The 25,163-nt window shown below is 42.6% G+C and overlaps 1 protein-coding gene across 1 annotated transcript in view; it reads right to left on the bottom strand.

Moving 5' to 3' along the window:
* LOC128770835 (zinc finger protein 469) overlaps positions 1 to 25,163 on the bottom strand; it is a 208,962-nt gene that overhangs the window by 99,408 nt on the left and 84,391 nt on the right. Inside the window, exon 4 of the mRNA XM_053885739.1 lies at positions 8,482 to 8,546. The gene's annotated coding sequence lies outside the window, so the exon portion shown is untranslated. The remainder of the gene's footprint in view (positions 1 to 8,481; positions 8,547 to 25,163) is intronic.

The following is a 25,163-nucleotide window of genomic DNA, read 5'->3' as shown; positions in this document are numbered from 1 at the left end:
CTGGTTCCCTGTGTCAAACAAAATGTTTGAGGCACTTTACTTTCCAAATAAAGTGCATGTCTCTATTGACGCCCACAGACAAATCATGAAAACTTCAAATCTAGCAAGTGAGAGTGTAAAAAGTGTAAACAGACAGTGCTTCTTTGCAGTAAAGACTTTACTCACAGACTTCAGCAGGTACCAGCATTGCATCAGTGAAGGCCATGCTATTGAAAACGTTGTTCCTCCACGTGAGCCGTCTGTCTTACTTGGTCCTATTATTGGACCTGAGCAAACTTGCACTCACAGATATTTACTTGAATTGCGTGACAATCGTGTCTTTGTGTCCAAAGTCAGAGGCCACTTGTGGATCACATCGTACATAGCCCTTCCCACCTCGTAGTGTTACTTATCATCAGTGGTGTCACACACATCAAGAGCAAGCAAGGGAAAGCCTTCCGCCTTGCAGCGCGTTGGCAGTATAAACGAAACTTCTCCCTCGCAACAACAAGCAGGACTGACTCTTGGCAGAGAAGTGCTCGACTTCTAAAGGTGATTCATACCATTCACCAGGTTCTGTGTTTATCTTGTGAGTCATATCAAACATGCAAAGATAAAACTACACTGACACTTTAAACACACCGTTTTCAGGTTGAAGTTTGTTTCACCTTCCTAGCATTGTGTAATTGACGTTGTCGTAGTAAATCTTTCTCGGTTCATGTTATAATATTTTATGTATTATAGCTTTAACCACTGCCACATGTATACACAGCAACATAAAGACATGGAATATTGCCAAAAATGTCAGTTTGAGGTGACGGGGAAAAAGAGCAGGTGCAATCCATCAAACAGACACATGTCTGGACGGCGTATTGTTCCAACAGTCCTCCCTCTGTCACTGTGAAATGACCGACTCTCTCAAGTGAAAGCCAGCAATTGTTCATTTATTATTAACATATGTGCTTCATAAGTCATGTTAAATATACATGTAAGTATCAGGAGGACTGACTATATGATCTCTCCTTCCTCACAGCAGTCGTTTTTCACTCCCATATGTGATCTTGGAACACTGGGCAGCTCACCATCAAATGCACCACAAAGGGAAATTTAGAAGCCCTCTGATCCTGGCTCGCTGGGACAAAATAAAAGAGTAGATGTTTCTCATTATGCTGCACTGTTGGTCGTCTGCAAATGGGCACATTGAGTCAAGAGGCCCCTGTGTTGTTTGGAAGATCAATGTCAAACCACAAACTTAGAGGAAAGGAATCTGGTGTTTTTTGGCTTCTTTATGACTTTCCCATGGGCAAATGGTTAACAGCAACACGGTGCTCTTAACTTGATGCAAACCAAAGCCTGTTAAGAAAGGTACAGGGGGAAGAAGTAATGAGACTTTATTTCATATAGCAAGCTAAAGTTCATGCTTTCAAATGACGATTTTTACAAGAAGACTTGAGGGGGCCACACACATCATGATGATGGGGTTGTGTTGCACTTTCCTGACCAAGGATGGCAACACTGGACACTAACATTATAAGGGAATCCTTATATCTGAAGTGTGTTAAGGGTGAATTTGTCCCGATAACGTGCTCTGAAAACAGTCGGGGCTTCCATTGCAGGACCCTTCTCCAGCATCCTGAAGCTGCTGTTGGTTATCTAGAGCGTTGACTGTTAACAACTTTGGTTCGTACCATGCTAGTCTAGCTACGCCCTGGTGTTGTATCTCATCATGTGAGATCAGGTGTGATATTTTGGGCCGTACCACAGACATAACTGTCAATGCCAGATTTTCGATCTTCAAGTGTGGTCGCATAAAAGTTCCTAATGTGTCCGGCACCCTTTAGCGGGTAATGCTAAGATGGGAAGAGGTCTTGGTTTGAGGATGGAGTGTGAAATCTATAGACAGAATCGGGAGAATTTCCAGTCATAAAGAAATGAGACAAATCCGTCCTGGAGAGCAAGTAGGTGACATCGGAGGTGAAGGACAAGATTGGTTGCAGCTTTCAGCACAGAGTGCTCTGACTCCCAACGTCTATTGAAAGTGGAAAATATTATTAATTTATTTATTTTAAGAATCAATTTGTAGTCATTCATCCAATTTTCACTGAGCATGGTTCTATTTTCATACTCTCCGCGGCCACTTGAAATTGCAGTCGAGAGGATCGTTCAGACAGGAGATCGGCCTCTATGTATTATACAGTGAAGCAGCGCCACAGATATCACGTCATTGACTCCAGCTCCATGATGTGCGACTTTAGTTCTTGATCTTTGTGTTTAACACAAGACACTCTCAGTTATGACATTAACAGTTACTCAGTTGGAGTTCCATTCTGTGGCACCTGTGTTGAGTATCATTGCCCTCTCCTACTGTAGGTTTGAATTTATTTCACAGAGAATCTAAAAGCTAAGGTGATTGTGGAGGATGGGGCAGAGCGAGAGTCTGTTATCAGGTCAATTTATTACTCAAGTAATGATGGAGAGGCAATGTGGTTTTTGGAGGAGGGCAGGGAGGTGAAAGAAGACTTCCTTTTCCACTTTGGATTTGTGTCGTTTCTCTCTCTCCCAGGTCTTCTTATCGCTTATTTTTGACAGTGCTTTAAGCCCTTCTTGGCTGCAGAGATAAAGTTTGACTGATAAAAGGCTCAGCACGATTCTCACACACAAGATACCATCTCACTTACTCCTGGCATAGCCTTGCATCAAAATACCATTTTCAATGTTTGTATTTGCCAAATTAAACTGACTGAAAGTTTACAAAATGGCTGCCTTGCCCAAAAGACTCATTGTCAGGAATAGGCACGCCAGGGACTTCAAAAATGGCTGACGCCCAAAACAGACTCGGGTTGTCGCTACATTTCAGCAGCGGAACCCACATGACGTTGCACTTCCTCCGGACTGAGACACCAATATCAGGAGCGCTGGGTCATATCATGCACTAGAGGTATAACCACTTTTAAACTACGTGTATTGTTAGGGAGGCTAGGTTCTAAAGATCCTCAGGAATGTGCTAGCATGAAGGTGTTTTGACTCGTCCATAACAAGCAGCTGAAGGTTTTCTATCTGTGTTGCTTCCTCACTTCTGTTTAGAGTTTAGAGTTGGAACTCATACCAACACAAACCTTGGCTTCTCCGGTCCAAATCCCAGATCAATTCCCACCAATCCATGTTGATATTAATGGGAGATCAAAAACCTCCCTCTTAGGTAGGAGATTTACAGAGGCCTTCACAGTCCTCTCACAGAGGAAGCACATGGCTGCAAGGGTTGAGCTGACGGCTGCACTCTCGGAGCTTTGGGCTCCTCTTGTAAAACCAGGGGGACCTGTCCGCACCATGTAAAAGACATCAGTAAGACCTCAATAGCACCAGAACTGATCTTTTCTACAATAACAAGCGTGACCTTCGGCTTCTGAACGAGAGATTTCATCACCTTCTCATGGCACTATTGTGCGAAGAGGCTGACTTTTCTGCTTTATTTTCACTACAATAATAACTCTGTAAAATGTTTTGAGAATAAGCTTTAACAATAGCTGTGATTATCCTTTCAGATATGCATATGGTTTTATCAGCACACATAGAAGAGGTGCATTTCTCATACTGTGTGTGTGTGTGTGTGTGTGGGTGTGTGTGTGTGTGTGTGTGTCTTGGCTCATGGTGAAAAGGAGATGAAAAATGAGCAGAGAGAGGAGACTCCGTGTTATCACTTCAAATATTTTCTTTCCACACACCCGCAGTTTAACTTCAACAAATGACTGCAAATTAGATTATATGCAGCTGATGCCATTTGAATCGATCTTTTTCTGCGATGATGGTCTTCAGTTCACCAGTCGCCCGGCGGTCAGTGGGCTACAGATCAAGGAGGGTGTGAATGAAGCAGCCACAAAACTGGCTTGTGTTGGAATAATGTAAACTTTCAGAGCCTTGGCTTTATGTGGATATGATTGAGTTACCTTTTCATCTACATGTCAGGGATGGTTTCATAGTGTTATGATTCATTACAGCAACTAGAAAGGTCTCATTTATATTCATTCTTTACTGTATATGTGAGAGAATTGGTAGGATGTGCCGCAGTCAGAAGTTGAGAAACCGAGCTAGTGGCTGCACTGCAAAAAGTCTTGTGATCACTCGGGACGACGAGATTCACAGATTCCTATCGGCGATCCAGAACATTTGCGCCTCATTTTTCATCTCCGGAACATTTGCGCCAGTAGATTCAATGTACATCAGATATGATTTAAGGGTGAATTTAAGGTGTATCTCAAATCGATTATTTCATGTTCTCGTACTTTTCCCTGCAACCTGAATGCACCATCGCTCCTCCCACAAATATTGTTCATGACAAAGATTAAGCGCAGAGAAGATATTCTTCTTCTTCATCCGACTCTCCCTTCAGGGGTCGCGCCACAGCGGATCATCTTCCTCCATCTCACCCTGTCCTCTGCTTCCTCTTCTCTCAAACCTACTTCATGACCTCCTTAACCACCTCCATTAATCTCCTCTTTGGCCTTCCTCTCCACCTTCTGCCTGGCAGTTCCAACCTCAACATCTTCATCTACCAATGTACTGGCTCTCTCTCCTCTGTACATGTCCAAACCATCTCCATCTAGCCTCTCTGACTTGGTCTCCTAAACATCTGAGCACATGTGCTGTCCTTCTAATCCTATCCATCCTGCAAACTTCCAGAGAGGAGATATTCTTCTTCTTCTTCTTCCGACTTCTCCCTTCAGAGGTGGCCACAGTGGATCACACCTCCTCCATCTCCCCCTGTCCTCTGCTTCCTCTTCTCTCAAACCTACTTCATGACCTCCTTCACCACCTCCATAAACTTCCTCTTTGGCCTTCCTCTCCACCTTCTGCCTGGCATTTCCAACCTCAACATCTTCATCTACCAATGTACTGGCTCTCTCTCCTCTGTACATGTCCAAACCATCTCCATCTAGCCTCTCTGACTTGGTCTCCTAAACATCTGAGCACATGTGCTGTCCCTCTAATCCTATCCATCCTGCAAACATCCAGAGAGGAGATATTCAATGCACCGAAAAAGACGCTCAACTCATACGTGTGGCAATATTTGGGGTTTTTCAAGTGAGAGGGTAGTCTGGACAAAATTCTTGAATGTAAGTTGATCTATGTTACTTTCTTTTTTCTTTAATTTAATGTTAACAAGGACACAGTGTCATACAGAGGCGTACTTATAATAATTTTATAGACAAATGATACTATTTACAGAGGTGGCGGAGAGTTGGGGGGAGCAAAACGTTGACTTCTTCCTGGGGTGGGGGCGCAACAGAAAATAATGGAGAAGCACTGCTCTAACTGAATATGAACTCGTGACCTTCTTTCACAACGCGTAGAAGAATTTTAACATCAGCTGAAATTCACCGGCTCTGGCCAAAAACACAACTTGATTTACGCGAATGAAAACAAACAGGTACATTTCACACGTCAGTCAGATTATGGAAACAGATAGAATCAGATGTTTGATATCTGAGTACATCAGCTTCTTAACAGGTATTTTGCCCTGTGGGTATTTTATGAGATCTGTTCTTCTCTCTGCATCATTTCTATCCCTCAGATCAAATTGAGATGAAAGAGTTGTTTGTTTGATGTTGGATTGAAATAAACATCTACTACTACCGTCCTCAATTTAGAAAATTCTTGAGCTTATACTAAACGCATGAAGAGACTCTGCCTACGTGACATGTGACTCTTATCCAACCTTGTCTTTCTTTCATTTAGGCTCATTCTTGACTGCTGTTGGTCTCCCTTGAGAACGTAACACCGTGCTGGCAACACCGTGATAACACCACTCAAGTGGAGTTGGAGCACGGTTCCCCTACATGCCACCTCTTCACCTCCAACCCCCCGAACCCTTAACTCCATGTTGACACCAGCATTTTTCTATTACACACAGCAGGAAGTCCCTGGTGTTACATAATCCCAAACTGTCTGAGTGCAAGACAGGTCAGTAAAAAAGCCAACACTCCGTCGGTGTAACATATCAATGGTCGTGAGCCGCACTTTGGAGTCCCAGAACAGCAGCCTTCTGCATGTTGTTTGCAGCCCGGGAGTGAGAAGGTGCTGGGAAAACCAGCAGCATTCATTGAGCACTTACAGCAGTGATAAAGGTTCAAGTTGATTTAAAAAAGAAACACTGAAAGCAACAGCAGTTTCCCGTTTCGTCGACGCACTGCTACACAAGCTGATAATCATTCAAGCGCTTATACCTTCTTTTGTTTTCAGTAAATGCCAACCTTTTCTTCCCTATTTCAGCTCACTTGACTCTACATTGACACTAATTCCTGGTCAGAGATTTCTATTTCACTGTTTTTGATGCGCAAGATTACCTTCTCTAATTTCCACTTCTGCCTCCATTTTTTTTTTAATATTTAAATGTATATTTTAGAGTTATTTTAATTTAATAATTTAATGTATTATTGTGTATATATATATATATATATATATATATATATATATATATATATATATATATATATATATATATATATATATATATATAAAATTAAAATATATGTCATTGTTATTATTAATGTGTTTTGTTTTGTATTTTAGTGTGGTATGAAATTGTAATTATAATTGTAACATGTCATATCCTCTAATAAAAATATACCCCAAAAAAAGAAACTTTTGTGTGCTTCATAACCGTGCCACGAAGACTGAAAAATGACCTTCCAATTCAAGGTTAACAGTTGAAATTTCATTATAGTCAAAATAAATAAATAACTTCACAGAGTTGAACAGTGAATAAGACCATGTTTGCAGATGAAACCTGTTTGAAGCAGGGCAAAAAAATAGAACACGGCAAAAAACACTGGAGGTGAAGGGTCATGAGGTCAGTTTCCAGGATTATGCAGCAACAAGCACAAAGATAAATAACACAAGTTGCAGCACGAGGACCTCTTTCATTTTTCAGCTTTGAGTCTTCAGGCGAAGTAAGACCCTCGTTTAACCTTTTGATGACCTGCATCCACAGCCGACCTTCTGTTTCCAGCTTGACTTAGTTAAGCGAAACTCAGTTGTTGATCATCTCTGACAGCACAAGTGCCTAACTCTCCTTCAGTAAATCATGACCACCTTTGAACCACGTGGAGTAATGGCCCAGCCTTTGGCATGGATGCCGATGGCTTCTTATCTCTGGTTATGATCCGTCACGCGAGTCAAAATGCAAACTACATGTCAAACCGCAGTATCTGACTTTAAAAAATGTCTAACAATAAATAACCAACAAAGTCCTCCTCGGCAGACATGTTGTTCGCATTAACTCCAACAACACCAAACATCACCGAGTCTCCCAAGCGCTTGACTCGTCCCCCATTTAACCTCATGGCGACGGCACTGTTCTGAACGGTTTTAAACTGTTAAACCAGTCAAGTGTTTTCTCTGGATGAGGTCTCTCTGTTCACACTATTTGATGAAATGTTAAATTTTTTGTAAAACAAGCTGATATTTCCCCTTTTCTAGAACACCTGCTTGCCGCCGGGCCTCAAGTGGATTCCACCACCGCCTCAGTGCCAGGGTCAGATTCCTCATGGCTCTCACCCACTGACCTCCACACATTCAGAGTCCTTTACTGTAATAAATACTTCCTTCACCTCTTCCACTTGTTTGTGCCTCCATGAACAACAACAACAATAATAATAAAAATAATAATAATAATAAACATGACGTAGACATACTTATCAAGCTTAAAATCTTAATTTAGCACTGAAGAATCTCTCATAAAACTTTCTTCTTAAGTTGGCCCCTCGTACACACATCCATTACATTTGAAACTAGTTATGGTCTCAACAGTATCGCTTAAGGACGGGCTCTTTACACATCACACAACAAACAGACGAAGATATTACTCACGTATGATCTTGTTCTTAAAAAAGCCCACAACAAAGAACGTACTCACACGCTGGTGTCGGAATGAGAATGCTTTGTCAATGTCACACAGAGTGACACATGCTATACATTACAATACACAAAGACACATGCATCGGTTTCAGTTTTTTCTCTTGACAGAATGAGGAGGAACAAATGTGTCATACATTATAATCGAACTTTAAATCCAAAATGTGTGTATATATGTGTGTGTCCCACATGCAGAATGTGCCTCAATAAAGGAATAAATATGTGCGGATCGATGTGTATCGTTTGTCCACAACTTTGGTTGAGAACCACCCAACACATTTGTGAGGACACCTTGGACTGACTGTTCATCCTTCCCTTTCCGCTTTCCCGACATCAATATGCAAATGCATTTGGTGAGTTATGTGAAAGGAAAATGGTGAGTTATGTGAAGGGAAAATAAAAAGCTACACGATTAAAGAGTGCGTCTCTCAGACATGACCTTGTCGCGAGAGAGTCCATCACTCTCACGTGTTTTCAAGCTTCAGAACCTGACCAGGGCGCCCGGGTCACAGGTTGTGGGCCATGGGCTGATTTGAATGTGCTGACATTTGTTGACTTTTACTGGCCCTGTTCTTTGGTCGCCTCACTCACCGGCTCCACTGTCCAATTACTGCACGGCACCGCCACCATCAATCCTGCCTTCAGCGGCACGGTCACTGTGAGAAAGAAGAAGAAAGACGTTTTGATGTCTATGAATGAAGTCATCAGTCAACAGAAGTCAGAGGCCTTCAGTTACACGACGAATAGAGGAGACTTTGACAAGCAAAGAACATGACAACAATTTAACATGATACATTGATCTTTAACAGACAATAGTTTGATAGGTACAGCAGAATCGTGGCACTGTCAAGATGACATCTTTACGTGCTAAGGAGAGCCGAGTAAATAGAGGTATACGGCAGTATGTGGCCCCAGGTTTTGCAGGTACTAAGCAATACTGTCAACTTCTTCTTCTTTCTCTTTCGGCTTCTTGCTTCAGGGGTGTCCACGGCGGATCAACTTCCTCCATCTCACCCTGTCCTCTGCTTCCTCTTCTCTCAAACCTACAAACCTCACGTCCTCCTTTACCACCTCCATCAATCTCCTCTTTGGCCTTGCTCTCCACCTTCTGCCTGGCAGTTCCAACCTCAACATCTTCATCTACCAATGTACTGGCTCTCTCTCCTCTCTGTCCAAACCATCTCCATCTAGCCTCTCTGACTTCGTCTCCTAAACACCTGATATGTGCTGTCCCTCTGATCTACTGCTTCCTGATCCTATCATCATCCTGCTCACTCCCAGAGAGAAGCTCAGCATCTTCATCTCTGCTACCTCCAGCTCTGCCTCCTGTCTTTTCCTCAGTGCCACTGTTTCCAAACCATACAAACTGTCTTCACAGACAAGACACGTGGCACCTAGGATGATAACAACAACAACAAACATGGAGGAATCCCTGAACAAAAGCAAAGTTTTTCACTACACAATGGAGTTTCCACTACTCTGAGTGCACCTTAAATTTTTAGAAAATTGAAATTCTTATACAAATATTTTCAAGACTTTAAAAGAGCTTTAGTTTAAATAAGGTTATTTAAAAACTTGAATATAGCCACTGTCATGATTTATTGTGCTACTGTCAAACTGATGCAAAATAAACAAATATTCTGACTGCTGATGGTATCCGGATGTGCAAAACAAAACACACGCATGTGTGCGTTTCAATTCAAAAACCTAAAGTTCTTGGACAGCAGAACAGCAATCTAAGATTCACTACAGTCGCTCCAAAGTACCATCCTTCTCGTGAAGTGACAGGTTTAAGAGATTACAGCGCCTGCTCTTTTTGATCAGAACAGTGGGGCGTGTACGTTTTTCTGTCAGTTGCTTGCCCATTACTGCACGTCAACAAACCAGCTCAATGACAGACGGAATAATTATTTCTTCGATCAAGCGGAACCAGCGTGATTGGACGGATTACAGACTCTTACAACAACACACAATGCGGCATCCATTAGCCGTCCACAATTGCCCATGAGTAGTCAATATTCTGTCAGTACCGACTCTGAAAACAATAAAACAAAAATCCCTTCTTCAGGAATTTTGATTTCATTTTGTCGCTGTAAAAAAAAAAAAGTCTGTCTTCACTTGCCATTGGTAAGAAAAATGCACACACTGGATACTCAAAGTTGCGCTGTTTCAGAACACATGACTGGGCAAAACATAAAAAGAACGTTTGTCTAACTTCAGTAGGTAGAGCCTTGTTATTTCAGGCCCTGATACTATCATAAAGTGTGAGCATAGTGAGCAACTCTGACTCAGATTTGCTCATATGACTCAGTGGTCGCCACTGCACAGACTGCAAAGGAAAAAATGGCCAAGACATGATTAACAATGGCACATGAGGAAGGACACGTCTCCCTATAAGTCACAAGGCAACTCAGCTTCTGGTCCAGTCCGTCTTGCATCTTGAGAACCGCAACTCCCTCCTGACTCGTCTCGCCCTTTATTGGCTTTCAGTAGTTCACTGCATCAGAGTCATGACTCGGCTGCGCACGTTGCCAACAATATCCAGGGCGCGGTTTACTAGAGTTGGCTCACTTGAGTTTACAAACTTCTTCTGTTTCTTGTTGTGTTGTGATTCGACTTGGTGTAATGCACTTCTGAGAATTGCTTTGGAGAAGAAAAAGTATCCTAAATATAATGGAACATAAAGTGGCTCTGACTCAAGGGAACATAAGACGATGTCAAGAGTGAACCTTTGTGACTGCGGACGAGTCTCTCGGAATGTTGACCGGGTATAACTTCCCCAATAGGAAGACACCACTTACACAAGGACAATAAATGTTTCATATATGTTCTATTCATTAAATACCAAATACATTGTTCCTCATGCGATATCAGTGTGTGTGCATTTGTTTGGCCATTTTCACCTCTTTTACCTAACACACCGTGAGGCTTGCAGCATGGACTTAAAGTCAGAACTGGTCTCATGAACTGTGATTTCAGCAGATTACATCTACACAGCATCACTTTTGGACCAAGTTGAATAGAGAAATAAAGTTTAAAAAAAAACAAATTGCCACAGAGCATTAGCTGTTCCCGAACTCAGGCTAAGGATTAAACACATGTACGAAGCAGCTGCCAAACAAAAGCCCCTGCTGTCAAATCCTTAGTGCGATGACCAAGTTCTGCAAACCACCCGAGAACAATGAGATGGCCAGCGCACAGGATTTGCGGCTGCTTGGACAGTAAAAGGCTCAGAGCCTCACCACGGGTGTAAAAGAGTCTGACCAGACAGTAAGCCACATATCCCGAAATTTTGAGGCCAAGGCCAAGCGACCCGATCTGGCATTTGCCTCGCCAGTGTTGTCAAGGCCGTTTAAGCTTCAGCTGCTCCTAAAATACATGAAAATACTGGCATTCAAGTCCGTATGAGGAAAAAAAACAACAGCCACATTTTGTTTTTGTCGAACTTCTCCACCACTAAACAAGCAGCGTTGAAAATAAACAGTAGTAGTTCCAGTATGGCTAAAGCGTGTCAGAACCGGTGGCACCTTCCCAGTCACATGGTGTTTACCAAAGTTACCAAAAAACAACCAGTACAAAAGCATAAATATAGAGTTGAACACGGCCAAATATGAGTCACAGGAGGCAAAGCTGCAGCGGACACTCGCCTTCAGACTTTGGCACCGAGTCAAACCATGATGTTAACATTAAAATATTGAATGATTTACTCAACTGGTTTTCAGTTTGACAGCTCTGTGAAAGACCTGAAAGAACATTTAATCTAATTTACGTAATGCTAACTCATTAAAAACAAAACTGTGGTTTGCCCGAAAAACATTAGGCTTCATTTGTGTCCTCAAAAAATGAAAAGTGAACCTCCAGGTAGAGTGACTGGCTATAGACGTTTTACACGCTAGTATCTTCAAGATGTTTTTCCTCTGAAAAGTGTCAGGGGAATCAGTTGCTACATGTTATGTCAAGTTGATGAATGTCCTTTGGCCAAGCCAGAAGACTTGGTGAGCTTTGGCAGCACCTCCCGAATTGCCACTCGATGTGAAGAAAGAAGTGATAGATCGAGTGACAGACGTTGGCCCCGGCTAGATGGATAGCACCGTGCTGCGGAAGTAAAGTGCAAACTTTTATAAAACTTTTTATTTAATTTGTTTGGCTCAAGGCTGCGGGCGTTTTTGAAAGGATCACAACCCCACATGAATTTTCTCCACCAAGCAGGAAATGCACATTTAGGCCCAGCTCTCTCACAGCACCATGATTACTTCCTTCACATCACTGGTGTAAAGTCAAACGCAGTTAAACTCCACCGACTGAGGGAGTAGCTGCCAGGCACCATGCCAAAAGGACGTCCGGCTGGTAGTGGTGGGGCTGCGGGCTGAGGCAGTGTAAGGACAGACCCGAGGCTTGGAGCCGTTCCAGAATATACTATGAGGGTCTGGCTGGGATCCAAGACAGCTGGGGTAGAAGCAGAGTCAAGTCCTATGCTAACCTGGAACCGTCCCGGATCGCTGCACTGCTGACAGATTTATCAGGCTGGACCAGGCTTAGAAGAATTTCCTACCTGATTCTACAATACATGGACGGCTATATCTCTCACTTATGTAATACTTGCTTTCCCAGCAGCACTTGAAATATTTGTCCGTTCCTGTAGTCCAGAGGAGGGCGGCTCGCTGGCCATGTGTGGCCCAGTGCCAGTGCTCTGTGGTCCTAAAGGGGTCAGAGCAAGACTACAACATAATTAATGGGTATTTAAAAATTACATTTTAGTAAAGATCCTTTATGTCTTTTATGATTTATATTGGGAATGCTTAAGTAAGATCAGAAATAAGGAAACTTTATTCATCCAAAAGGAAATTATTTTTGTAACATGCTCTGTACACAACATATCACAATAAAATGAAAAAGAAATAATATTATAAAGTGCAAAAAAGTAATATAAAAGAGCTTAGAAACAATGAAAAAATTAAATGTATGTAAAAACGGAATAATTGATAATAACATATTTCGAGCATGAGGCAGTAAAACATTTCCCTGTTTTCTCTGTTTCATATTGTTAAGTGAGTTAAAATCAAAATCAGGGCTTTTTTTCATCTGTCCTTTTGTCTTTTGACTTGACGGCCCCTCACAACAGTCATAGCAGCTAATGTGCCACTGGAGGAAATGTAGGAAACCGCCTGTCATCAAACAGAAACGTATGCCTTTTGTGTTTAAATGCACACTGACAATTTGTATACTGCATTACTGTCCAATATATGTTTTTTTTTCATCTGGAACCTCATGTGTTTTGATGGCAATAGAGTTCCTTTAAATCTGCAGTGTGAGATCTTGTAACCCTGTTTTGATACGGCCTATAGCGGGACACCATTTTTTTTCACTAGAATCCCTGAAACCCCGCCGTCTGCAAACTGATTTATCTCCTCTCCCTTACACCATCTGAAAAAAAAAAAAAACGAAAATGGGAAGTGCGTTCGTTGAAGTTCAGACAGATCCTCCTGCTCTTCAGCGCCAACATGCCGTACACCCTTTTGACTGGTCCAGGTTTGGTAAACGCTGTCACTGCATGGCAGCTCATCATTGCTCTTTTCAGATTTAGCTAATTCGCCTTCATGGGCTGTTTTTATTGTCAATAAAACAAGGCCTGTCACCAGCTGAACTTTTCTAAAAATGGAGATACTTTAAATTGGAGGGAAAATTGGAAAGAGTCAGCATGTGGGTAAGACAGCTCGAAGGATTTGCTGCCGGGGTGAGGCAGGTGCAGTGCACACACCTGTCTGCCTGTTTAAGCCGTGGACAAAGGGGCTTCTGTTGGTACCTGTCCACCTGTCTGCAGAGTGGAGCCGCAGCTCCCTATCTCTGCTGCCACAAATTCCTCTGCCCCTCCCTGGCGATCCACCTCAGGGCGCAACAGGTTAGCAACCCGCACATCACTAATATTCCAAGGGAAATTATTCCTCCCGAGCCAGGGCAGCGAAAATCTCCAACAGCTGGGGTTAATAAATTAAACATAGTTCTTAATTCCACCATTCCTACGACTGAAGTTTAATCTAATTTATTTGCCAAAAGCTTCCATCTTTTTTTTTGAGATCCATGTGCTTGTGATCCTGAGAGCTGGCAAGAAAGAAACGGCTATTGAAGACAGAAGCTTTTCCAACACCAACAAAAAAAACAAAAGCATCCAAAACAGGCAGCAAAACAAAGTCTGGAGACAGAAAGCTTCATGGTTTCACGAGTCAAAGTATACTGCCTTAGAATTTGTCAACAGATAGTAAAATGTGTTATATAGTGCTCTAAGATGTTTTACTGTTTCTGCAGCTAAATGAAAACAGCTCCCATCACTCTCTACCTGTAAGCAAAGGCAATAGTGATGCAGAGATATTAGTACGTTCCAATCTGAGCGATGTGCTGCTCCAGTTAGCTCGGATGTTCCAGTTGTCGAGGTTGGAAAAGAAGATGGAGAAGATGGCGAAGTTGCCGAAAGCTATTCAAGCGTGAGTTGTCTCAATATAAGCAGTTTCTTCATGAATACACGAGAGAAGAGAAACCCCGCAGGTTGAAGTGGAAATACAAATTTGCAGAATGCGTTTGGGTGCTTTGTTGTATTTCACGTATTCTACACATACGTATTCTGCAAATTCGGGTTGGTGAGAATTCTCTCACCTTCCGACAAAGATATCCAATGCTAATCATTGGAAGTCCGAAATGGGAATTGCTAACAATAGCCACTCTAACCATAGTCCATACTGTACCATAAAATTACACTACAGATAGAAGGTTTTTGGTGCGTTATGAACACAAAAATTCAGAAAGAGACGTCATGACTACTTCTCATGATTAAAAACGTGGGTTTTTAGTGTTCTATCATTAAAAGCCCCCCCAAAAAAAAGTTAGCTTTACTCATTGTTTCCACTCCGAGCAGCCATCTTGGATTGCATGCTTGTGGTGGTGAGATTTCTCCCAGCTCCCCATTCGGAAATCCAGTTCTGAGAGTCTCAATGCCAAAATGTAAGCAAAACTTATATATTAAGCTTCACTAGTTCTCTGCTACCTTATGACTGACAGCTTCATGGAACATAGATGAATCAAAACAACCTCTGATCTGTCATGGGTACACTTGAAGTGGGATTATGTTCAGCAAAAGTATTGTACAGTGGTGCCTCGGTTTTCAAATGTCTTGGAATTCGAACAAATCCGAATGCGAATAAAGATTTCAAGATGTTTTTTGCTTTGGATTTCGAACGAAAATCCAGATCTCGAACGCCCTGGAAAAAACATAACGTGCGCGGTCCGATCAGCTGACCCACGACACGCTTTGTTAATGTGTATAACGCAGCCTCTGTATGCAGACGTGTCCCGTTAGCTACATTTACTGACTGTTTCTTCTTCATATTGAGGTGTAAAACCTTTCCTGTCTCCGCACTGGACCGTGGTAGAGTGTCACAGGGGAGGTGCTCGCTCTCCACACCTCCACTCCAGGGTTTGATGTCCTGTTGTGGGCTGGAGCTGGGACAGGGATGAGGCGAGTCTGTGACAGAGCGTGACTTGGTTTATGACTTTGTCACAGCCAAACTGCACAGAAGCGCACATTCAGAGCTGGACACGCACCGGGCACCTCTTCACTTCTGGAGAGACGTCACTCACTCGGCAACCCCTCCCACATGCAGCGGCCACACACATAGAGGAACAGCGCACCTGCAGCAGACACTCTACATTCACTCCTACAAAAACCTATTTTAAGGCTTGGAACGCATTATTTCTTTTTCCATTCATTGTAATGGGAAAAATCGATTCAGATTTCAAACAAATCCCTTCTCGAACGGCCGTCTGGAACGGATTGTGGTCGAGAACCGAGGTACCACTGTAACTGAAAAATACTGAGCACCACCCAAGCTATCACCTGCCCACGACTTCCCTCCTCGTACCACTTCTGATAAGAACTTTGTTTCTCAACCCCTTGCAGAAATGTGTATGATCTGCCAATAAATAATCAACTCAAAAATGGCAATTGATAAGATCGCAGTGCTTCTCACTAAAGACTTTATTTATAAAACCTCATTGTTTACTGAGAAAACGTTGCAGGAGTTTCCATTAAATTGAGAACTGGCATATGAAGGATACTTGTAAACTGGAATTTATATCAGCCAAAACTAACAAATCTCTTGTTTGCTGATGCTAGTTGAGAGCCTTATCTTCTGTCTGGTACTAATCCATCTCCACGCCTTTTCTCCCCCGAATAAGGCCTGCCTGGACCACAGCCGGTGCTCTTTGAAAAATGCGTTGTCGGCACCAGGGACAGATGATGTGATTTGGAATTTATGTTTACAAGGCAGGCTACAGTAGATTCTCCCCTCCTCTCTGGATCTGTGACCCAGTTTTTCAATTCATTTTTAACATATTTATTTTTGCCTATATAACTCCACCTCTAAGATTTTACACGAGCACTCAGCTAATGGTACGGTTTTAGGTTCAATATATCAAATGCAGGACAAATAGAATTTATGCTTTTAATGACTGAAAGTTTGGCTCTCGTATCAGGGGGAAGGAAAGTAGAAAGTGAGCTCCAAAAATGAACATCTTGTGAAATATAAACGCACAGAGGATGTACTTAAGTACAGTACTCTAGTATGTTGACTTCTTTACTTTCCGAGTCAGCTGAAATTTGACTATTAAAATTAGCCACAACTCTCAGTTTGTGCACAATGGTTGCGTTCAAGCAGGTCATAACATGGTCAATAAAAATATTTTCCAAAAATGTATTTCCAAATTTCAAAGATTTAAAATGATTTGGTTTGACAACACAAACTCAAGATGACGTTCTTAAAGGCATCTTTCCACATGTTATGATAATATGTGGGTTTGTTCTTCGTTTTCACCTCTGATCTCCAGGATATCATATTGTTCTATTGTTAAACATGCTGAGGTCATGACGGGGTTCACATCACAAACAAGTAAAAGCTAACACAGATGCTGCACTGCTTTTTTTTCCCTACAAAAAGCTAATAAAGGACATTTTGTGGAAGGGAGATAGTGTAGTATTGTTTGAGGCATTGAAACGCTTTCCAGCTGTTCCTTGTTCAACTCAGACAATGCCTTCACAAAAACCCTGAATAGATCTTACTTGGATGTTTAATATAAATCCAATTTCAAGGGTTCCAGCTATAAGGTCCCAGTGGCCAACTGTACCACAAGCAAGGCATTCAGACGGTGGACGGAAATGTTTTGGCTCAGAATGAAGGGAAGACAGACGACTGCGGTTCATCTCTATCAGTGATAATGGCTTTCTCGAGAATGGAGATATACGCCAAAAAAAGACCTTTAAAGAGACAATTTCATAATGGCCAATTCTAGATTCAGCTGCTTTTTGCCAAGCGCACTAAACGGTGACTGCATTACGACAATGTATACCACATGCTGCAATACTACACTGTTGCAATCGGAAACTGACTTTATTATGGCGACTATTTCATCAAAAACTGGAAGTTAGTTTGGGAACAAGATCTCATCCAAAATTAAATGAACTAATACTCCTCACATTTATCCATGTATTGCTTTTTCTAATTTGTATTGTGGGGGCAGCAGACGGGACACAGTGGCCCAGACTTGACTCTCCACAGAAACCTCCACGGCACAACAGAGAGTTAAAGGCTGTGTCCCATTACTCACCCAAACACTAGCATTTAATACAAGAACCTGGTTTTGAGTGCCCTCCGCTATGACGTTACACGTAAAGACAACGTGTCATTGGCTGGTTCATCGAGTGTTGGAGACGCTTTTGCAACCTCTTGCATCAGCGCTGATAATCTTACTTGGTTTTTGTTGAACCAACGGAGAAGAAATGGGCGGAGCCGAAGCCGGCTTCGCTGCTGTGTCGCGGTGATAGATCTGTTAGGGGTAACAAAAACATACTGTTGTACATACATGTTGTATTGTTCATGTTGCCGGACACAGTAGACCATTTGGGTCGCTAACGTGCGATATGAGAGAAAGTCAACAAACGGAAGAGTAGTCCTCATAACGAAAATGTCCCTGTTGTCCTATCCAACATTGTTTTTAAATACTGTGGTATCCTGGAACTCTATCCACACTTCATATTCCCACTTGGTTTCAAGTCAGCTCCAGAGCTCCCTCGGTTTGAAGGGATCATTTCAAGTACTGAACGGCGAGTGCGCTCGGCCTGAGGAGTATTGGGACACACTACACTTACATGTGAACGCGTAAAACCAAGTGCTAGGTTGAGAAATGGGACACAGTCTTAGTCTTCCCAGGATGGCCAGGGACTGCCATAAAGACTGTAAAGTTAGTGATGTTTAGGGGTGCAATAGCAAAAGAGTAAAAGAACAAAATGTTCGGTGCAGCCTGCTCTGGAAAGTCCACCCTTTTGGACCACAGCTTTCAGTTTTGCAGTTGACGGCGGTGCCTCATTTACTGCCCCACAGGAGTATGTCCTAACCCATCCCCACAATTTAATGTCACCACAGGGTTGTTTAAGATGGCTCCTATTCCAAAGCTAAGCTGAAACCATGGGCTGGAAAACAAGGTAAAGACTGAACCGTAGGTTACCTGTGCTGTTACACTCCTGGTGGTTATAAGACTGGGGGCTTTCTTCACGGAAGACAATGTCAATCCACTGCCTACTCCCCTTAGTCGGGAACAAGATCCCACCACCAGAGGAAAAATCTTTCCATGAACGTGAACTATGCATTTCAACCTTGCTCAAAAAATACTGGATTTACAAACAATCCATGTGTAATAAGCTGTTATAAGCAAAATGTCTGGACATATATTTCATTTTAAACTTTGTTCCCACCTTACTTTTAACACGAGTAGCACTCTGGCATCTAAATGAAAATAGTTTGTCGTGTACAGCTCATTTACTTCAAAGTGTGTCCCTTTAGCAACTAAAATGACAACAGGGAAACTGAAGGACATCAGTGCAGTCCAGCTTCAGCATTAGGATGCAACTGTCAAGTGAAAACCAATGCAGACAAAACCTCTTTGACCCTGCACCTCACAATTTTCATGGCTTTCGCTCAAGACAATCAATCCGATTGGTCGTGGCAAGTAATGCCGCTGATTCCGCATGGAAACACCGCCATAGGAGGAATGTCGGGCTTATGGAGATATAAAGCTTGATTTGATTTAGAGACACACCAAATGCCTTTGAGTTATAAAAGAGCTGCCAGGGTTTTAAAAAAAAACTGGGGAGAAGAGTTCATGAAACTGTTGTGGAGCAAGTAAAAACAGTTCAGGCATTAATCTTAATTCAGACAGTGGAAAGTGCATTAGAAATGGAAGCGATTACAAATCTGGAATGGGCCTCCAAACCTTATTGTACATCTCAAGTTTATTCATGGAAATGGCTTGGTGTAGATGTACTGCACGATAAGACACGACTTAGCTTTGTAGGGAGTCATTTTGTTGCTCAGGTTTTTTCATTGCCATTTTTCCACAATAGCAGTTTGGTCTATTTATATTGAAATTGAAGAATTGTGGTTGCTATATTACACATGTTGAGGGCATTAAATCATTCATATTTCACCGTTAAAATATGTCATATATGCTGTACAATACAATATGTGCTATACATAACATTAAAGAATGAAACTTCCTTTGACAAAGACAAACAGAGCGACATTCACACACATGCACACACACCACCAACTTGCACCACATCAGGAACCAGTTTTCAGGACACGGCCAGGCATATCGCAGCGCAGGAGTCACACCAGCTCAAGAGAACCAGATCTCCCCGAAAAGCACTCGCCAGTCGTCGCTAGCGTGCCCACCATTATCATGTTTATAACAACAAAAAAGTTCCAAACACAATGAGTTCAATGACATCATCTAAACACACCCCACAGGTTTTGAATTCTTTCAAATGTAATGCTATTCAGCCTCGAACTGACAAAATAAAATATGAAGATTTTGAAACAAGAATGAACCTGCAGGACCAGGAGAATGGAATCCGTTTACATCCTTTCTCCAACAGTAACAGTGACTCACATCAACTGATATCAATCCAAACTGTCCCCAAGTGGTTCCACATGCACGAGATAAATGCTTTAAGATGTTAGATAAACATGCGGGTTCAGACAACTGCAAGGCCGTGCGTATGCATTTGTGCACCGCGGAGTCGGCCCTGGGTTATTTGGAGTTGCGATAGCGTAAATTCAAAGGTGTGTGAGCGCGCGGGTGTGTGTGTGTGTGTGTGTCCTCCAGTGGTCTCCTGAGAGTCTCAGGAGTCATTAGAGGCCCTTATTTACTCTGTCCTCTCCCTCCTCCCTGCACAAGACACAATTATATCATCCAGTTGCTTACGGACTGCTGCTTCGCACTTATAGTTACAGGACTTCTAAACCTGCCTTTTCATTAATAAGCCGCAACCAAACCACAGCAGAACATTTCAATCTCAAGCTGATGCTGCAATTCAGAGATTTTTGTTGAGGACATCCTTACTGGAGGTGGCCAGTCCTGGGGTTGAATTAATGGGTATGAAGGGGCTCCTCAGGATGTTCGAGCAAAGGTGAGGTGGCCACTAGTGGGCAGCATCAGTGATGGCAACAAAGTGGAGAACATAAGAGATGGAGAGCATTCACCAGCCTGTGTGGGGACAAGTAGCCACTGGTGGAGCTCACACAGAATGGAATAAGGCCCGAAGGCAGGAGGCTTCTTCAGACCTTCCATTCAGTCCCTCATTTGTGACTAGGGCTGCAACTTATTTTCGTTGTCGACTAATCTATTAGTTATCTATAATTAGCTATTTTGAATTTCTGTTTAACCTAGAGTTGCTTATTTCATCTCACTGTGATACTCCGACACCATACTTTATTAAACAAGTACATTAAAATAATGACACACAATCCAGGAACATGTATTGACCCTGTGAAGCACGAAGCATAAAACAGTTGACAGAGAGCTCCACCACAATAAAACTCAGGTCTTTATTGGTCCTTGAGAAGACTTTAAAATCATCAATATTCATATATGTATCCCATATAAAATGTCTGATCAACATCCACATCAAAAGGTCTCATTTGAATAATGATCTAAAACAATGTGTTCAGTGTCGCTCCCTAGTTCAGTTCTGGTTATTATTAGGTGGAGGAGAGAGACACTGAGGACACTTCAATACATCTCCAACGTACAAGCAGTTAGCCCGGTGCTAACCAACATGCTAGCTGTTAGCTCGAGAGTGTGTGGCGTCACACTCTTTCATCATTCTACCATGGTGTCGAATGGTTTGAACACTACAACCCGCCGCCGCTCGAACTTCTCTGTGACTGAGGCGGTCAGTCGGAGGCGGTGACGTGGAGCCTGGGGCGCGCAGCGACAATGGCCAGTTGGAGTCGGACCTCAACTCAAATTTTCTCATCTTCACCTTCTTCTGCCGCTTATCCGCGGTCGGGTCGCGGAGGCAGCATTCAGAGCAAGGAAGCCCAAACTTCCCGATCCACACAAACCTCCTCCAGCTCTTCCCGGGCGATCCTGAGGCGTTCCCAGGCCAGACCGGAGACAGAATCTCTCCAGCGAGTCCTGGGTCTTCCCCGGGGTCTCCTCACAGTAGGACATGCCCGGAACATCTCCCCAGGGAGGCGTCCAGGGGGCATCCGGATCAGATGCCCGAGCCACCTCAGCTGGTTCCTCTCAATGTGGAGGAGCAGCGGCTCCACCCCGAGCTCCTCCCGGATGACCGAACTCCTCACCCTATCTCTAAGGGTGCACCCAGCCACCCTGCGGAGGAAACTCATCTCAGCCGCTTGTATCCGCGATCACCACCAACAGCAGCATGACGCATCGACAAATCCACGCATCGACGTCAACAAATTTTTGTAGTTGACACATAGATGATGTCAACCAATTATTACTTATTTGTGACATTTTTGACAATATCGACACGCAGCAGTGAGGGAACCAAGGCCTTGCCCGTAACTTAATTTGAACTCTAAATCCAGTGCCGCAACTGTTCACCTTTAAACATTAAAATCAAGATATAAAGAGAAGGGAAAATAAAGTTCTTTTTTTTTCGCAAAGCAGAAACAGATTCTTCTAACGAGAGAATGAGTCATTGAAATATTTATTTTATACTTTCTCTCCACATTTCTCCCCTTCACTTACTGTTGCCAGACACATAGAGGAATGCAAAATATTGTATGCTCTGGCAGCGGGTCAACTTAGTGCTGACTGAATGAGCAAAGAAAGCATGGCCACAGATGGCAATCCATCTTATCTGATGCTCATAAATCTAGAGAAAAAGGGCCGAAAGGGATCTTAGGTTCAGACGCGCTCTGAACTCTCACCCAACACCTCTAATAATATGTGCTGCAGATCTTTGGCTGAAGCTAAAAAGCCACATTTTAATATCCTGTTAGTTGAGTGACATCGTGAAGGAACGCGCATTGTTGCGTTGGATTGTTTTCGATGGACTTTTCAATTGTAAACATGTTTGTCGTGAATTAGGAACATTAAACCAAGTATTTGTTGTGGAACACCAAAGTGACTTCTGATTGTGAAATTGTAACATTCTGTGTTGTGTAGGCTTTTTCAGCAGTCATTCACAGCGGAGGAGGAGCCAGAATGTTTTCGTCAGGGTGGCCACTAAATGACTACGTATCTATACAGCATAATCGTTCTTCACAAACAAGGAATAATATGAAATGCAAAATTATTTATAATAATGTGGATGACTGTGGATTTATTAGTTACATCTATTGTTACTGTTTATTTAGATTCACTTTAAATGTTATTTATTGTTATTATTGTTATTATTATTATGATATTTATGTTTTTGTTCATTATTGCACGTTATTCCAAAGCACTGACTGCTCACTGACCTTGGCAATAAAGCAGATTCTGATTCTGAGGTGTCTTAACCATTTGGGCTCAGGACACAATGAAACATTAGTGGTACCACAGTGGTACATAGTGGTACCTCGGTTTTTCAGCATCTCGGAATTTGAACAAAAACTTCTAGATTTTGTTGCTTCGGATTTCGAACGAAAATTCCCCTTGAAATGCCAAAAAAAGCCGGAAAAAACATAACGTACGCGGACCGACCAGCTGACCCACGACGCGCTTTGTTATTGTGTATAACGCAGCCTCTGTATGCAGACGTGTCCCGTTAGCTACATTTACTGACTGTTTGTTCTTCATATTGAGGTGTAAAACCTTTCCTGTCTCCACACTGGACCGTGGTAGAGTGTCACAGGGGAGGTGCTCGCTCTCCACACCTCCACTCTAGGGTTTGATGTCCTGTTGTGGGCTGGAGCTGGGACAGGGATGAGGCGAGTCTGGGACAGAGCGTGACTTGGTTTATGACTTTGTCACAGCCAAACTGCACAGAAGCGCACATTCAGAGCTGGACACGCACCGGGCACCTCTTCACTTCTGGAGAGACCTCACTCACTCGGCAACCCCTCCCACATGCAGCGGCCACACACATAGAGGAACAGCGCACCTGCAGCAGACACTCTACATTCACTCCTACAAAAGACTATTTAAAAATGTATTTAAATAAAAAACATAAAATAAAAATAAAAGAAAAATTCTAGATCCTATAAATGCCTCTCAATACACAGTAGCTACATCATGTCTATTATTAATGGAACTTAAAAACAACCTCACACTCAAACTATGGTTCCAGAAAGCACTGCAACAGCTAAACCCTACATAAGATTATATTATTTCTACGAGTTTATCTTACATTTTAATGTGTATGCATGGAAAACAATGTAAATTTCCAACCTTTCACATGTAGAGCAATACTTGAGAAACTATTTTTTGGGGGTTCTGGCCTTTAATCATCTGTGCTGTGTATTGGGGTGTATTCTTAGCATCCGAGTCCTTTAAAGAGGAGAAATGTGGTCCAATTTCCATGAACATCTGCACCCCAGATAGGTCGATGATCAAAGAGTCAACTGACCTTGAGTTCCTGACCATACAGTACACTGTGATTTGGCGAGGAGCTGTTTACTCAGGCAGCCCATCCACACCCACACATGGCACGATGCATAGTCTGGAGCGAGCTGCCTGCACACACATACACACAGCCCGGGTGGGCTGGATGCTACGTGGGCCTTTTCATCCTAATCACTAGAAGAAGAAGCCAAACAGGGAAGAGAAGAGGAGTCCCTCGCACCAAAACCGCTGAATGTACTCGCACAAGCCGTCGCTGCAGTTGCACCAGAACAATAGCGCTACATTCCAAGCACAACATCGGTTCCAGTCAGAGAGAAGGCCGGTGCCAGAAACTTGTTCAGAAACTAAACAGCATGGAAGCAATGGAGGAGAGCAGGAACAGACAGCAAAAATTCACATGAAAAGGAAAACAAGAAAGTGTATTTCCATTTGATAGTCTTTGTTTTCTGTGGCGCGCGCCGTCATTTTCCGAGCGGTTTGGCTTCGGAGACGATCTGAGCTGGGAGTTCTGAATTTTCACTCCTAGGTTAGACAATCATGATGACATTGAACGCGCTAATAGCCAAAAGCTGAAGTGACGGTAATGAGAAGAGAACGGGTGAATAATATTCAAAATGTTCAGCTACAAGCACAACTTTTTGTTCAGCAAAAAAATGAGAAATGACCAGAGGATATGCACTCAGCTCCTTCCTTAACATTGGGTGTCTGTCATTGAATTTAAGCAGTCAACAAGTTTTTTTTTTTAATTTTATTTTATTTTAGGCCCTATTTCTCCCTTTGTATACTTTCCAAATGTGGCACATTTTCTGGGCTTCTCTCTTTGTTGACAAACTACTTCAGCGAACGCTTGAAAACAGGGATCAATCAATCTTGAGAAGTTTAACCTTTGGAAATTTACTATTTAAGGTGACAGCACCTGAGTAGTAGCTGCATGTAACCTCGCAGTGACGTGTGTGGCTGCATGTCAAGGTCACGTATGAATGCATGCTTGAAATTGTAAAGGCTACATGAAGAGACAAGCACTCTTTACACGTGAGGTGCTGGATCATAACTGTCCTGATCCTTGACTCCTCATATTTGAGAGGAACAGTGTTTGGCCAGAAACGTTGGACTTGAGGTTGGCTATTGTTTTATGTTGATCAAGTGATTCTTCAATTTTTCCCTCAAGGTCAAAGTTCAGTTATCACTCCTTCTAGGTGATTCCTATTCCAAACTGCGAAACATAAAACTCATGATAAGCTCAGGTCTGAACAGTTTAATGTTGCGCAATAGTTACTCAGCATCTTGAAGGCCATTACATTGTATATCAAACTGCACATTCACTACGACTGATACACATGTAAAGTCAATGTAGAGCCGTGACTGCTCTT

Source organism: Synchiropus splendidus, chromosome 14 (assembly GCF_027744825.2).
Source record: "Synchiropus splendidus isolate RoL2022-P1 chromosome 14, RoL_Sspl_1.0, whole genome shotgun sequence".
Classification (NCBI taxonomy): Eukaryota; Metazoa; Chordata; class Actinopteri; order Syngnathiformes; family Callionymidae; genus Synchiropus; species Synchiropus splendidus.
This window is presented reverse-complemented; position numbering and strand designations above follow the sequence as displayed.